Source organism: Phalacrocorax aristotelis, chromosome 6 (assembly GCF_949628215.1).
Source record: "Phalacrocorax aristotelis chromosome 6, bGulAri2.1, whole genome shotgun sequence".
NCBI classification, from domain to species: Eukaryota; Metazoa; Chordata; class Aves; order Suliformes; family Phalacrocoracidae; genus Phalacrocorax; species Phalacrocorax aristotelis.
Window position 1 is genome coordinate 5,062,729 of NC_134281.1, and position 17,850 is coordinate 5,080,578.

Sequence of the window (17,850 nt, forward strand, 5' to 3'; positions counted from 1 at the left end):
ACAGTTAGCACTTGCAGATGAATATTTGAGCAAAACAACTTTGACTCCTGAAAAATATTCCCAAACAGTAAGTAATCTATTAAGATCTTTCCAAATTACCTTCTGCCTTACATATTGAAGTTTTATCATTTGTAGAATTGTAAATATGGAAATTTTCAAAGAAAACAGGTCTCCCACACTGCATACAATGGACAAGGTGGGAAACTGCTGACAAAGCCCTTCTACACCAGTCGCCCCGCACAACAGTTGCAGATGAAATTCTGGGCCTCCTCTGGTTAGTGCCTTTCTTAGCAGCATAGGGAGCAACTCGAAAGCAACTCATTTAGTTCAGTTACTATGAATATTATTCTATGAATGCTGACACAGGAGCTTTCACGGCTACGGGATGGAAAAGCTAATGGAAAAAAAAGAAGAAACAGGGAGAATAACTAACCAACAATAAAAAAAAAGAGAAAATCATCTTTGACATATATCTATAACATGCAATCTGGAACGAACAGGCTCAAATCAAACAAGCATAAAATCTGAACCCCTCGACAGCCCTTCAGCTCCTGCTGAAAGAAATATTATTTAGCCCAAGGACGTATTTCTGTAGGCTGTCTTTGGTAGCAGTGCTAGCTTAAACAGCCCTGACTATTTTCAGCCCCACGTAACATCTGACCTTCTGTTGGGCTGGTACAGCTATTTGTGCTGTGAACTACACGTGGTGACTCCCCAGCAGCGTAATGATGTTCGTCCCCTGCACACTATTCAAGTGCCAGTACTACCAAACATAAAACCACAGGTCAATGAAGTCATATTAGCCTACTTTCACCAGAAAAACAGTGCCACATTACCTTTGCCTTAATTTTCTCCTTGGTCTCAAAGAAATAATTTTATGATATGAAAAGAGGGAAAACTTAGCTCAGGTCTGTCTACAGAGAGTCAAACACAAAGCCCCCATCTTTTATTAGGAGTGATAAATTTGTAAGAATGGGGGGGGGGAATCCAAAGAGGAAAGCAAACCCCCTTTTCCTTCACAAGAACCATTAAACACCTCACAACAGAGGGGAATGCAGGACTTGAAAAGCAGTAATAAAACCAGAAACAAAAATAGAAAGAAGAAACAAGGTCCCAGAAGGGAATGGCATGGATAGTTTAAACAGCATCATTGAGTCTCACTGGATTACTGCTCCTGTTAGCATTGTACAGCCAAAGCAGAATGCTATGTTTCCCATGTACAATATTGGGCATTACTACTACAAATGTTAAATTAAAAAGCTGTCCAACTCCGCAGCGCTACCACGAGACCAACGCTTTCATAATAAATCACAGATTTAATACATGGGCACATCATAGAACACAGACAGAAGACCCAGTAAATAACCTTATGCCAGAGCGGGATTACTCCCTACAGAGCATCCCGAGAGCTTTATTTGCCTCATGAAAGGGGATTCCACTATTATTCTAAACATTCTCTGACAACCCCATTTAGGTATTTCTTTCACACTTTAAAACTTGACCTGTTCTGTTTTCCTTGTTATTTATTCCTTGCTAAATAGTAACACTTATCTTTTCATAGACTATTAACCCATCAGTGTTGTGTTGCTGAAATAAAACAACAACATATAAAGTTTAAGTGGCAACTTACTGCCTGAAAGCAGTACTCACCAGCTCCTCTTTAAAATGCCGAAGCTACAGAAAACAAAACTGTAACATTTTGCCCCATCTAGAAGTCTAGCATTAACATCAAGTATTTTTAATTAGTATTTCTTCTGTGGTATAAAGGCTAAGAACTTGCATCCGCAATACACTGCAATACTGACATAAAGAGCACCTTTCATACTGTATTTCCAAAGAGTTGATAGACGCTGCCAACCAGGTGACACAGTCCAGCTGACAAAGAGAAGCAGCAGAGTTTAAGGATAAACTCATCCTGAAGTCACAAGCCTGACTACAGCTAACCCAAATACAGCAACACCAGCTTTAAATCAACTAAACCAGCTGTTGCTAGAAGCAGTGTAATCACAGCAGCAGGAGCTCAGGATGGGCTTGGTGTTTAGACATTTACTCTGTTTCTCAAGCGGGTTTTTTTCAGCATTGCTGAATTCCCTACTGCTGTGGCTGCACTACTAGCAGCATGAAAGCTAACTGGTTAAAAGCAAGGGGGACGTTCACATTGCAATCAGATATAACTGCAGTTTGTACCATAAACAACTGCTTCGAAGTCACAGAGTTGTCTCATGCTTCTAGAGCATAACCTCCTGACCTCACTGTTGTAATTCAGACATTAAAACATGCTTCCATTTAATGATGGTCTTGAAGCACTTTCAATCTATGCAACCGGTTTCTGGTGAACAGTTTTATCCCAGCACCAGTAAGTTACATGGGAACTCGGCCACTCAACAGGAAATATTATTTGCACCACAAAAGACTGAGTCAGCTCCAGTCTCTTCAACCGTGTAGGCAGAGTTCAGTCCTGCAGTGACACCACAGTGGATTCCTGTGGAAAGTTTCCGGAGGCTACAACACAGGCCACTTGTTTCTTTTAGGCCCGACTCTTCTATCATTATCCTAAGATGAAGAATCTCCAACTTCTGCACACCATCCTTCAGCTACCTCCTTCCTGCCTTTCCTACCAACCCAGTAAGCAGCAGTCCTTCTTCCTTACCTCACCTACCTCTCAATCTGTGTCTGCCAGGCTGCTAGGAAGGGGGCAGAACTACACACTATTCCTACAGGAGGAAGAAAATACTTCAAAAGCAATGGGGGGGGGAGCAGCAGCTCTGGAAAGCAGGTTTCTGCTCCTTCTGCTTTCACCCAGAACTGTAATTGCTCCCTTTTCCCTCAAAGCCAGTCCCTCCCTCAGCAACAGCAGCATCTACCACCTTGTCATCAGACACTGATGGTCTGCCTCTACTGCGGCTGTGTACTATGCCTCTAGTTTAAGCTAACTCTGAACAAGTCCTCAGAAAAGAATCCACACAAGGTGGATTAATAAAGGATTTCTATAAAAGAACCTTACTTCAAGCAACCTTAATTACATATATTTGCTAAAGAAACTTATCTACACTTGTGACAGTGTACTGCAAAGTTTGAGCAATATTTTTACATGTTTATAAAAAGATTACACTCAGTCTACAAAACTGAGACATAAATGGCTGCGTATCAGAAAAAAGAAATCGATAGAATAATGAACTCACTTCTAAAAAAGAATCTGCAGGGACAGTAAGATTTTTCTTAATTTGCATTTACTTCAGTGGAAGTGATCGAAAATGAATGTCAAAAGAGTGTCAAAGCTACCTTTCCTGTTTTACCAGTCTATGAAAATTACATAGAAGTTGGTATCAGATAGTTTAAGCTCTTCAAACTCACTTGCACCTCATCCATAGAGAAAACCATTTAGTTTATAAACAATGGGTAGAACTGTTAAGTCAACACAACAAAAAATTAAGATTAAAAATGGCATATCCTCCTAATTAACAAAGCAATCTATATCTACACCTCTTGAAATTTTAAGTTATCAGCATACACTGAAAGAGTGGTCCCTTAGAAAACCAGGCGATAGTAGTGAAAGATAAACAAACAGTGAAAATCTGTTCTCAAGAAGAGTCTTCCACATGTACCACAAGGTCCCTGAGAACAACTCCAGCATTAGGATGCAAGACCTGTTTTAGGTGCTTTGTTACAAAATGGGAGACACTGAAAATGAGCAAAGTTTGGTCAATACCTTCTGTAGTTAAAACAAGAGCTAAACAGAAGTGAAAGCAATAAAACTCTTCCACACAGCTTTATGTACAACCTCATTAAATTTCATACACTGGAAAGTAACTGACAAACACTAAACTCTAAGGAAACCAAACTGAAGAAATTCCATGGAGAAAATACTATTCATGCTTTCTTCTGAACAGGCTTGTTTACAAATACTTGCTCTTCCCACTCATCATTGTACATAATCAGCCTTTTCTAAATGCATACTTATGTCTTCTAAACCATGCTTTTCCTGTCCCCTACACTAACTTGAGAATTTGTACTAGCAGCTTTTTGAGAGCTCTTTTATCGCTGCACACAAAGGAAAAAATTCCTATGAACATTGTATGAGCTGTAAAAATATCTTCAGAAACAATACTTCAAATAACTAGTTGATCCTAAAATGTTTGGGTTCAGTGTACTTTCATTCTAGCGAATGACAATTTTGACATTATATACATTTTATGTATATCTAAAAGCATCTTTCCCTACAATATCTGGGTCATCCCATGTAAATATACCTACCTGTACAAAGACAGCTCCCCTGGGCTAATGGGCCTGTAGTTTCACAGGTACTCTAAATCATCATAAGCTAGCTTTTTTTCTTAAATAAAGAGTCCTCTGCTTCCCCACTACCAGCTCCTGCACCATCCTTCCCTTATATCAACCTAAAGGCTTTGCTCTGACATACAGAAAGTTAGAGGAAGAAACTGGTTGTATATAAAAAGCACCAGAGGCAGTAATGAATGGCTGAAAAGAAGCAACCTCAGCACACTTCCAGAACTATAGCTTGTATGGAGAGAGAGAGAGAGAGAGAGAGAGACAGAGAGAGATAGTAGCAGAGCCACACATCTCCCAGGACCAGTGTAAATGCTGGTAGCTTAACTCAACAATTTAAAATTTTTAAAAACGTGCCTTTAATAGTCAGTCAGACAACAGATGAAAGCATAGAAGCCAACACACAGTCCAACAGTTCAGTCTTTGTACATTACTTAAATACACAATACTATGTCCTAGATTTATTACATGCTAATAACTGTGCTTTAAGGTATGAAAAGATGTTTAACACAATAATATTATACCAGAATGCAGTCCTAACCTTGCAATGTAAGTAAAAATTAGGAAAATGGATGGAAGAGACTTCAGTGTTTGAAGACAGTTGTATTTTACAGAAATTAAACAGGAAAGCAGACAGCACCTCACTGAACAGCCAATAATATGAGAAACATAAGCAAGTTTTGAGAATATTTACATATAATTAGAGAGGCAGCATGAGACAAGACTAAAAAAGGAAGAATAAGACATGAAATGAGCAAGCAGGGATTAAATAAAATGACAGGCTACACAAAAAAACCCACACCAATAAATAAAAATTGGGAAAACAATCCCCCCCACAAACACACAAAACCCAGAACGGGGTCATAATTACTAAGTGAAGATAAAGTTAAGCCCTATGAAGAAGGACCCAAAGGAGCATAAGGAAACTCTACAGTCAAAACAGTACAACAATAATGTACTTATTCACTGAAAGTTGATGAGGGAGCAAAAATATCTCATCTCCACTGCACAGGGAAAGATTAATAATATTAACTTAGACAAGGGACATAACCTAGCATTACCAGAGCATAAACAAGGGAGAACACAATCCTAAATAACTCTGTTCTCTCATAAAAACAAACTATGTAAACATACATAAAAACAAACACTATTTTCTGTTGGAACTAATCCATTACTACAGATCAACCAAAGCTTGCCAAGCAACATCCACCAAGTTTAGAAATCCACGGATTTGTTTTGATAAACAGCACTCTTCAACACGGGATAGAGGACACCTTAGACAGAAAGCAGTTCAAGTAATCTGATGCTATGCGTTGATTTAAAAGAATTACTAGCACAAAGTTGCTTGCAAGGTACAATTGCTTCTCTACTAACATAATTTGCACAGAATTCCTCCTTCCATGCCTGCATATAAAAACAGAATTGTATTTTATATGGAAATAATCTAATACTATCACTCCCAGAGTGCAACAGACTTCCCCCCCTCCCCCCATTCCCTTATCTCCTGCTTACTCAAAATGTTTGTACTGATGAAACTGAGAAAGCAGCTTTCCCCCTCACCGCACTGCTTATTGTGAAAGAGGAGAACCCTCTGTCAATAGCTTGCACTATCAGGATGTTTTTTGTATATCAGAGAATTAATATTTTCTTCAGACCACTGGACAAGTTTCTATATTTGATTCTTTTGCCACATGGTGTATTCACTTTGGGAGCCTTGAAATTTCAACAAGAGCAAAAAGCCAGAAACATTTAACAAAGGGATTTGGGCAAGACTTGACAAACATTAAAAACCAAGTAACAGAAGTAATAGCAAAAAGCATCTTAAGAACCTGAAATGGAGAGGAAAGCCTTGCAATCTGGAGAATCACAGAAAACATTAACTTTCAGAGAACCAGGACACGGAAAGGACACAAATTTCTAATTGCCATATCCATACCTCCGCCATACAAACACAGTGCTTTTCCTTCTGTTTACAAGAAAAACTATCCATGTTGAACAACAATATAGTTCTTCCTCATGTATTTAGTACAATGCTGGAAGGCTTTGCTACAACACAGTGATCCCCAACATTACTACATGACTTGGACATTAAACGTAGACTGGGCTGCAGGTCTCCTCAAGTGCAGGAGAAAACCAGGGTAAGTTATGTATCTCCCTTTTCAGCAACTGTACTAAAATATCAAACATAACACTAAGGTACTACATAAGGCTTACACACTTTAGACAAACTCTACAGGATTATAAGTTTCAAACTTCAATAAGACCCATGGAAGGTAAGCAGGACAAAACCTAAAATTAACTGAGTCACAGGAGGAAGAAGAATTCAGAGTGCCTGAAATAAGGCTACCCCCTGAAATGAAGGTACTGCAATTATTTCACAAATCTTTCTGGAACTGCTTCACAGATTACAGGTTTAATTAAGAAAAACATTATACTGAAGGGATGTTAAGCTTCTAGAGACCTAGCTATGTACTTAAAGTTTTCAGAGTCCCAGGAGTCCTGGTGGGACGTATGTCTTCAGATTTCAGTGTTTAAGTTCATTACAAATTACTTGGTTTAAATTTTAAGAGGATGCCACCTGTTTTGGAGAGGTGCTATATACCATGAAGAACAAAATGAAAAGGACAACTAAGTAGATCTACTGGTGATTCTGTTCATTGCACAGGCCATAAAAAATAAGATCAGAACTTAGTAAAAGAAGCGAGAACCACCTTTTCCACCCTTCTCCTACTATTAGCTCTCTGACAAGCAGAAATAGAAAAATTTAGAAGTACAAAATAGTATATTTAAGACACAAACATTTCAATGTTCAACTAAACTGATTTTAAGGCAAAGTCCTCAGAACACAGAAGGAAAGAACTAGAGGAAAATCTCAGAGGGATTCACTTAACACGTTACAAAAGATAGGAGTCACTTATATTAGCTTTCCCCTCCTCAATTATTGCTGACTTAGATTATGCTCCCACAGAGACCTGCCAGGGGGACACAGGTGTTTAAGGGAAATAACTTGCCAACTTTAATAACTGTTTCCTCTCTTCTGCGCCTTGCTCTAGCACTCACAGAAGATGAGCACAGTAATTTCCCCAGGCTGCCAAAAGCAAAATTAAAGTTCCATCCAAAAGAAGTTAATTCCTTCTCTACTGGTCTATCAATGGGACCTCCAAAACTATTTGAAAAGTCAAAAGGTACAGAAAATGAAGTGCACCAAGCGATCACATCACCAATTCAAGCCCGTGTGCAAGGTGGCAAACTTTCCAGGGTGCTCTTCCACAGCCTTGATGCAAGATGTATCCACAGGAATATCGTGGACCAGATGGAATATGCCACTTCTCGAACCAAAGGCCCATCTCTCGCCACCAGAGAGCACAGACCTTGTCCCCAGGCATGAGAAACCCCGGGGTGGTTCCCTTCCCCCAGGCTGTAGGAAGGGCAGCACGGGGGAGTCAGCATCGGGAGCCTACCTGGGTCTGCCTGTCCCACTCCCTGGCAGCAGCGCAGCAACAAGCATGCATTGGAGAGGTCCTCTCCAGCCCGGTCAGAGGAATTGATGGATTGCAGTCCTCTGGGGGAAAGGAGACTGAGGCCACTCTCTTCCTCTTGCTCATCTCCTTTCTGTTATCTCAGTTCATTGGGATGGAAAGACAGTAGGTAGAGCCTACTCCCTCTATTATTTTGCTGCTGTTTTTTTGTTTTAGTCTTTACTTACTTAGCATGCACTGATTCCAGATATATTGATTGGGTATAAACAAGGATACCTCAACGTTACAGTTACATAGAGAGAGGTCTTAAGATACAAATCTTATTAAGAACTGCCTGTACAACACAATCCCCAGCGTTTTCATGCCAAAAAACCTAACCAACCAAAAACCAAACCAAAACCCACCCCAAAAAACCCCAAACTGTTGCCATTTGACATTTTAGGTTTTTGTACAGGAATTACTATTTCACTATTTATTATATAAATAAAGGTTACTTCTTATCAAGGAGCACTCAATGGTAGAGAAATGGCTTTCAGTTTTTTCAGAAAATACCTCTGAAAAATTCTGGGGTTGAAAGCCGGAACGCTGAACTCGCACTAACGGTGAAGTGAGCCCTGTTGTAGAGTTCAGCAGGGATTTATTCCATGAGGGTGCAGAAAAGGAGGGTCCTGCGCCATCACATACTTTAAGCTTATACCTGGTCTACACCAAAAGGGGCAAGCCTGCTCTGCTGCTCCCACGCATTCCTGTGGTCCCACACACAGGGAGGCAAAGCAGATCACTGCTCTAACCACAAAATTAATGCTACAGATAAGGAATAATAAGGTGTGTGATATGACGAGTAGAGAGCAGAGCCATTCCTTTAAGCAGATGCACTCACGTACCAGATAAAAATGTATCTTACTTAGTTCTACTCTTGCTTCAAATATTGATTTAATTTTAAACTTTTTTCTACTTCCCATGCTTTGCTTTAATGCTGTGTTATTGTTTTGTACACGGTTGCTATTTTCACTTCCAAACAGTGCAGATTAACACGGGAAATTCCAAACAATGAGAACAGATTTACACAGTAAAATCCCCTGTGCATCAATACAGACTAGTTTCTTAAGTGCTTCTGGCAAGCTGACAAACCCTTCAACCAAACGTTAAATTAAAACCATAAGCAAGTGCTAGATTCTTTATCGGTGTTTCTGAATGAGCAGTAAGTTTTAAACTTTAGGTGATACAGCACGGTGAATTCACTGGAGCACTGTGCTTTGCTGGAAACAGTACGCTCCTGGTAGGAAAACACGTTGGCAAGCACTCTTCCTGGGGGAGTGTCCCATTCACTTTCACCTGATAACTCATGTAAAATTAAAACGCTCTCATGTTTTATCTTTAGTAGGATTTGACCTCATGTTACCTTTCACTTTAATTAAGAAAATACATTGAAGAGCTCAGAAGAGGAAAAACTGGTATTTCCCACAAGCACAGAAGGTATTTTTCCATTTTTACTCGGTGATTGCTGTCAGCCTGAATCAAGTCTTTGCTCTCCTTATGAGCATGACGATCTCATTCCAGAACCACGGAAACTGTAATACATTAGAACTACATCTACTTTGGTAGTATGAGCATTCACCTCTCTACTACTTGCAAATTACTACTGCTATTGCCAGGAACAACAAAGATTAAGCCTTAGTTATGGAAACAGACAGATGATGGAGACATTAAAGTAGTATCTGTAATCATCAAGGGACTAATTCTGATCTCTGCTGATAAATATTCAGCTGACTCCAACAGAACACAGCTGTTCCGTGGAACAGAAAAAAAAAATCTGAACTAGGACTCAATTTTTCAATGAAGTACCTTTTTGATATAGTTATCTAAAACCAAACTCAAGAACCTTTCATTTTTCTTTTACTTTAAAGGCAAAAGCTGACCACAGAATTAAAAAAAAAAGTACAATATTACAACAGAATCTTAATTTGAGAATTAAATTCCTCACAGCAGAGTGGATAGCAATACGCACAAAGTAACTGAAAGCCTTTGAAACTTCGACAAACCACCGGCAGCGGCTTATCTATAGAGGCAGAAGTAAAAGTAGATGGTGTTTCCACTAAATTTCCCTCTTCCACTTGAAACTTTACGGGAAGTTACCTTTGGCTGATAAGAATAAGCTGGTGTTTTTACTGAACTATTCCACCTAATGTGCTTCTGCACTCTGTACAGATACACAAGCTCTTAACCTTACTCTGATTTCTTATTCTTCGTATAATTTCATTTATGCACATACTCAAATAACATTTCTTATAAATCTCAACTTTTATTAAAGTAGAACTATAACCCCAGATACTGACTTTCCTATGAAGTGCACACCAGCTACAAAGCTCTCCGAGTCTTACAAGCACACACTTCTAGATAAGCAACAAACACCAGCCAAGGCCTCCCATCTGAGCAATATCAACTACACTTATTTACAATTTAGTTACCTTTTCTATTTTGCAGAAAAATCACTAGTTCAAGGAACCACACTAAACTTATGCCACAATATATGCAGACCCAGTATCTTCCTGCTGTCCCATATTTTACGTGATCCTTTACCCCAACAGATTTTTTTTCTCTAGTTCCGGGTAATTTTTTTACCAATATTCTGTGTAATTATTACATTTACCTTTGTAAAAAAAAAATTAGTTAGCACCCCTTGTACTAGATTATCTTAAAATCATTTGAGTTTTGTGTACTCTTTAATCTGATTGACGATCCTCTAAATAATATTTCCTGCATAACTTAATTGCAAAACACACAGAACCATTCGGAACTCTCAGTAATCACTTTCTGTGCAGGAACCATTTTCTGAGTCCACATTTCTGTAGAATGTATCTTCAAGGAGGGACTAAATTACTACACATCTCTGCAACACTTAATGCAAGACTTTGATCCAGTTATTACTACAACAAACTAGACTAGGAGTAATTATTTCAGAGAGGCATGATTTCAGTGATCACATTCTTGAAATGTCATTTTTAATCTTTAAACTTCCATTAAAGGACATTCACATCAACCTTAGAATTGTAAACAGTATCACTTAAGCGACTAGCGCAAGTTCAGGAGGGGAGAAGGTATCTGACTTCTCTCACAGGTTACAACCACACAAGCCCTAAGAACATTTATATCCATCTGCGCTACCAAAGCTAACTGTAGCTACATTTCAACAGCACGAGCCAAACACATCATCCACAGCAGACAGACATTATCTGTGTCAAAATACCTCCCAAAACACATTACATAGTCCAGATCTACCTTGAACAAGATTGGACATTTTGTTGACATCTAGAAAACCCGATTTATTTCAACATTAACAATTCTGTGGGTTATTCTTAGCTTTTACTTATTTCCATTTCAGATAAAAGTTTGAATGAACAGATTAGTGTTCACTGAGGCGTGTTTCAAGAGTGAAGCTGTGCCCTGTATAATAGAGATCCTGCAGGAATTTCATAGCACAACTCATAATGCATCCCAGTTGATAGATATTGAACAGAAAAATAATCCAGCAGGCAAATGCGCCATATACTTCTACAGTACTCTGGAGTTGACACAGGCAGAATAAAGAAACATTAAATAGATGACACTTCCAAAAAGCCTATATAGCAGAAGCCCAGGAGTCAAAATTTAAGAAAAGTATTACACAGTAAGTTGAAGCATATATTTGAAAGTTTTCCTGAACCCACAGCAAGTTACTATCTCTATAGAAGCTACCTACAGAAAAATTACTCTGAGTAATATAAAATTAATGTTTGCATATTTGCACCTATAAATATATCACCTCTTCCACATGCAAACTAAATTCCACATATCTACTAATATGGGACACCAAAGACATTCCAGGTATCACCAGCTTGCCCAGAATAACCAAATAAAAGAAATGCTGTAACTCACCTGGTAAGCATAGCTATCGCTGTTATGTGACCAGTGCATAGAGATCCACAGGTTACCTCTGAAGCACAGTAGACCACACAGAGATAATACTATCAAATCTTTACTATATTGAGCAATAAAGCTGGGAAACCAGATTAAAGAAACGCACAGTGTGCAACTACTTCTGGATCTGAACTTACTTTGCACTGTACTCCTATGCTTGCCAGTTCATGCTTCACTCAGGTCTGAAGCAGTATTACTAGGAGCGTGTAAATTGCCCTTCTATTACTAATTCCTTCCAAAACCAGGAACAAAAGCCACCCAATTGGTTTCTACACACAGCAGTTCAGCTGATACACACTAAGCTTGGCCTGACAAGGTGCAGCCTACCTCAGTGACCTAATGCACAGACATTAAGTGTTTCTGCATCATCACGCTCCCTTCCCACTTCTGAGCAAAGCTTCATCAAGTGTAGCCATCATGGAAATGTTGTAACTGTCTTCAAGTAGTATGATTACTAAAACTGAGACCTGCCAGACACATACCAGCTTTGTGGAAAAGCAGCATCAGTCTGGTTTATCCACAAACCTGACAAGCCACCACCCCCCACGACAACCAGACTGCTCTGTATCCTCCCTCTGCGTGCACCACTGCCTTATTCCTTATCCCCAACACGTGCCATCAAGCATGAATCTTCCCAAACTCTGTAGACAGGAAGAGGGAGCAAGGCTCATCAATTACAAGGTTAAAACAGAAAAACATCATTGCTACTGTAAAGTGTAACATGGAGCCAAATAATACCCACACGTCTGGGAAGGTACTTCAAATGAAGTAGTAAGGAGCAAGGCCATCATGGAACAGGAGACTTGAGGCCCGCTGGGAAAGACAGAGGTAATACTGAGGCAGTCACCACAGCTGTGAGGAAACATCACTGAGAGGTAAAGGTAGGAACTGATAGAAACTCTGAGGATGAGAACAAATCCGATTAAACAGTGCAGGAGAGCTGAGCTTGAAGAGTAGAAGGGTGCCAACAGAATACTACTAAAGGTGATAATCAGAAGCACATGTAACTTTATTTACTGCTGCAGAATAAATGGGGGGGGAGTGTCTCTGCAAACTGCCTACAGAAAGACTAGCAGGGAGTGTGCTTATAAGAACAGACTGCAGACAGCAACAGCGAAGACAGGTATACTTACAGATGAAAGCCTGCATGTGCATACAGTGACATCCACGGTTAAAATAGCCTGATTACACTGAAGAGTTAGCATTGCTATGAGAAGCTTGCCTTCTGTCTTTCCTTACGTGTGCATTCATTAGAGACTAAAGTTCATTGGGATCAGTTCATCATGCACATTTTATAATGGTACTTAAAGTTTGACCTTTATACCATAAACCCCACTCCCAACAGATATGATGTGGCAGCTTTTAAAATAAAAAGCTACAGCAGCATATATTTCCTAAAGGAGCAAGTTATTTCATCTGTATCACAACTGATTCCTCTGAAGTACTACAACTATAATTTGATACATATATATGATTTTTTTATAATATAGGTAAAAGAGCCAGGAAGCTAAACTATCTTTGACAAAGAGATATCAGCAGGCTTTTCAACAGATTCCTGTCCTTCGGATGCATCAGTGGATTATGAGACAAAAAACAGCATCAGTGGAATGGGAATTACTGGGGAATAATAATTCCTGCCACTTAGTGGAACGGAGTTAGTGAGGAATAATAGTAGGAAACAATGCAAGGAAGTTTACTCACATCTCTTGCTTCACTGAGAACATGGAAATGGAAGAGGCCTACACCAACAAAGGCACACAGACTTCTTTCAGAAAATATTATCCTGTTTATTATGGCAGGAACTTGACAATTGTTTTATTTCATTAAACAAAAAAAAAACCAAACAAAAACAAGAGCATAAGGAGTTACATTCCCCCAATAGTTCTCAAGATTTCCAGGTAACTACGTGCTTCCAAAATCAGAACAAAATTTTTAAACTAGTCGAAAAATGCTAGCATATACATGTCAAGCAACAAAACTGCTAGTTGAGTAAAACCAGAGAACATACTTTATAGAAAAAATTCAACTAAAATTTAAGCATGTGGAATAAACTACAGGACATATGGCTACAAAATTCTATGTATTTGTAACATAAGAAAGGAAATTACTATAGAGGAATTCAGAATGCATCAATAAAACACTGAAGGTGAGAACAGGAACTTAATCTCATACACGTTCATTGTTACCATATCTCCACTCACACCTCTTCTACAGCTGACAAACTATTTCACTGCTGTAACAAGATAACATAAAAGCTGAACACATCCAAAAAAGCGTTCCAAAAATGTAGTAAGAAAAAATACGTTCGCTGCTACACAGGGTACATGGAACAGCATCAAAGGGTCAAAAATACTTCTTAGCATTATGTTTGGTAGAACTACAGCTATGTGACTTATATTTACTGTTATATCATTTACCAACAGCAAATCTGATCTTCCCAACCGACTCTGCCCAGGAGGGAAGATCTTTAGCAAGACGTAGAGCAGAGCCTCCCACAGCATCTCTGTAGCCAAGAGGGAGAGCTACAGACTCAGTGGACCGCCAGGCCTACACAGTAGTGGTTGCGGTCAGTGGGGTCCAAAGTCTAACTGAAATCAGTTAGAAATGATGCTGCTCAGAGTCAATACCTGTGCTGGTAAATGGAAAGCTGAACACGGGTCAGCATGGCCTTGCTGTGATGAAGGCTGCCGCACACTGGGTTATGTTTGCGTAATTATAACCCCCTACCTGGCACTCAAGAGTCCATAACTTCAATACTATGCCCGGTCTGGGGTCACGCAATGCAAGACAGCAGAAAGAGCGAGATGAGCAGAAGGCAGCCCTTCAGATGGTTAACAGTGCTGCAGCACACGACCTGCGTGGGAAGCTAAGGCAGCAATGGCTTCTGGAAAACAGAAGGCTACAGTGGAGGGATCTAACTGCTGTCTTTCACCACTGAAGGGGTAACTGTGTACAGGCAAGATGGAAAGAGACTCCCTTCAGAGGTGCACAAACACAGTGTAAGAGGCAGTGGTCCCAGGTTGTTCCAAGGGAAACTCCAAGTTGCTGCAAGGAAAACATTTTTCCCAGTGCAGGTGGTTAAGCAGTGAAACAGGGAGCCAAGCAGACGCTAAGGAATTGCCACCACTGGAGATTTTCAGAGGAGGTGCACAAAGCCCTAAGCAAACCTTGGGAGTTAGGCCCCCCCGAGTACAGGGTCTGACTGGATGACCTCCAGAAGTCCCTTCCAGCTCACATTATTCTCTGATGATACTACAGATGTTCATATTTGCTCTACAATCACATATATTAAACTTGACTCAAGAAGCTTTGCTGGAAAGCATTTATGTTCGTCCTCAAGGAAACCAGCAAAGAGACAACCTCCATCTTCAGGCTCAGATGAGGTGCAAATCAATATTTCAGATCTTCCAGGGAAACTCTGAGGAAAGAATCTGACTACACAAAGAAATAAAAAACAAATGTACTTTAATGCCTGTGTGCACTGCATTCAGGGCAAGGACTGGCATAAATACATTACATCCTGGCCAGGCCAGTGTTCTCTGCTTAAGCCTAGAACTATTTTACAGTTAATCACTTCTGCCTATATACCGGTTTACTCCAGATTTTGGTACTTCACTACTTATTTCTGGATCCCTTCACTGTCAGTAAGCATCTGTATTATGCTTTCCACTACAGTAAGCCATTAAAACTGTGCTTTATAGGTTGCCTGCCCCAGGGCAGGAGTGGGGGAAATTAAGAGAGAATTGACATAAAATTTTTGATTGCTTTTGTTTTCTAAGCTTTATTTTCAACTTTAGAACAGAAGGAAAATTCTAGTTTTCCTCTCCAGTCCAACTAATAGGTTTTTCTTGGTGATGTACCTAAATAAATGCTTTCAAAACATTTTTGCTATTGAAGGAGCAGAGTGATTTTAAGACCAAGAGATTTTCCTAAGAGGCAGACGAAAAATCTATTTTAAATACAGGACACGAGATCATAATTGGTAAGTGATCTTCATATCCATTATTTAAGAATTCTTCAGAATAACAAAAACATATTTCACTTCTGCATTTCACTTCTAATATTGCAGTGCTGTCACTTTTGTATGATCTCTTAAAGCCATTTCTACCCCAGAAAAAAATAGGTAAGTGGATTTCTTATGCAAAAAAAGCATGAAAACACATCTTGTTTTTAAAGTCTTCCAGATACAGTAAAGCATTAAGACTAAGAAGTTTCGTATCTCTCCACTCTACTCAGTTTTGCAAGTCACGCTGATCTTTCTCAAATTTGAGGAAAGATTTTAATGATCCTCCCTGACTATCCTTGGTCTCATTAAGGAAATTCCATGTTACTATCTTAGTAAAAAGTCAAGTCAGTTAAGGAGTACATCACTTCTCTAAGAAGAAAAAAGTCCTAAGACTCAACACAAGTTTAAAAAAGGTTGAACCACAAACTTTATATTTCGCCTGAGGCTTAGCCTTACCATAGCAACTGTTAAGAAACAAAAATATTTCGAAGAAGGCAAGCAAACAAGCTTTTGGTTCTGTTCACCTATAGTAAAGGAAGTTTAGACTGGCTTTTGTAAATGCAGGCCATAATCTCACTCACAATTAAGTGAATGGTTAACTTTGCACAAGATAGGTGAAACTTCAAATAGATGAAGTTCACACACGTGCTTGCATAATCAGACTTTTACTGCAAGGTGCTGATAACACAGCTAGGCTTACACTGATAATGTAACCAAATTTAGCAACATTTTTATTCCAGACCTCCCTCGGAAATGAAAAAAACTTTTAATTACAATAAAAACACACTCTGAAGAGCCTTATCATAGTTGCAGTGCTGGCTTATACAAGTCTCACCCTTTGTTCCTCCCCTACACCGCCTCTTCAGTTGCGCTGGGGTTTGACATGCCAGCTAACACAACAAGCCGGATCAATGAACTGAACCTTGTTAAAAACAGAACTGCCAGAAAGAAAGTTACTTACAACTGCGAGAGTTTCCTGCTCTAGGTTACCACGCAGCTACATAAACAGTTGAACAAGCACAAGTGAAATAGCGACACACAAGCTGCATTAGCCAAGACTGCTGCCAAGAGAAATACTAGTAAAATCACAGCCTAACCTAAACCTGCATCTACCTGTTCATAACTCGTTCAGATGAATAAGCACATCGAAACAAACAGGGGCAGGGAGGTACCCAACAGCCTTCTATGAGTGCATGCTTTCAATCTGTTAAACAACCTACGTAGGCCAGGATCGTGGTTTGACCAGAACCTTAAAAGTCATTTTAATTTACTTCATTAGCACCCTTTCAAATTAAATTTCCTAATTGTTTACAAGATCTGCTGCGACTATGCCCAGAAAAGGTATGGGGTGTGGGGGGTGAGAACTCTTCACATTTAACCCAGGACGCAGACTGCAGTACATCTAAAAATCAATATTCATCATAGAGTAAGTTAAAAAGCTGAGAGAACCGCCCTGAACACTATATAAGTCCTAGAAACAACAGTAACTGAAAGCAAAAACACTTCACATTTCACTTGTCCTTATTTGCCTTGGTCCTCACTTATACTGGTACTTCTTGTTTGTTACTTTAGGAACAGGCTCTGACTGAATAAGGTCCATTGTTTTTCAATAAATAAGTCTGCAAACCATTTGAGTAATTATCCCTGATTTAATCATCCTTTTTTTCCCCCGAACTGAGCTCCAAACTTCACAAAAATCCTAATAAATGTCAGTACAAACTATTATTTTAGATTTCATCCTCTCATTCCAAGGCAATGTATTTATTAGTGGTTTAGATTTGTATTAGGTAAAGTTACTTTTGCAGAAGTGGAGATAAAGAATATTTACCTCACTTTGAATTAACACATATTTGGTAGGTTTGTGTATTCAGGAACACTTTTACAGTGGTCAAGCTGTACTAGCTTAAAAATACATTAAGTTCTTATAATGCATATTACCAACCTTTACATGAATATTCACTGTAAGATTTTGATTTTTACTCATTTCTTCCTGATACCTTGACACATAACACATCAGTGAAAACAGAAGCATATTAGATGAAGAAATACAGACTTTGGTAGATAATGGAAAGCAAATTAAACATTACAGAACAGTATTTCCATATCTATCTACAGATTATA

At 39.1% G+C, this 17,850-nt stretch overlaps 1 protein-coding gene across 1 annotated transcript in view; it reads right to left on the reverse strand.

The window, feature by feature from the left end:
* Positions 1 to 17,850, reverse strand: part of PPP4R2 (protein phosphatase 4 regulatory subunit 2) — a 32,767-nt gene that overhangs the window by 12,274 nt on the left and 2,643 nt on the right. The gene's annotated exons all lie outside the window — the stretch shown is intronic.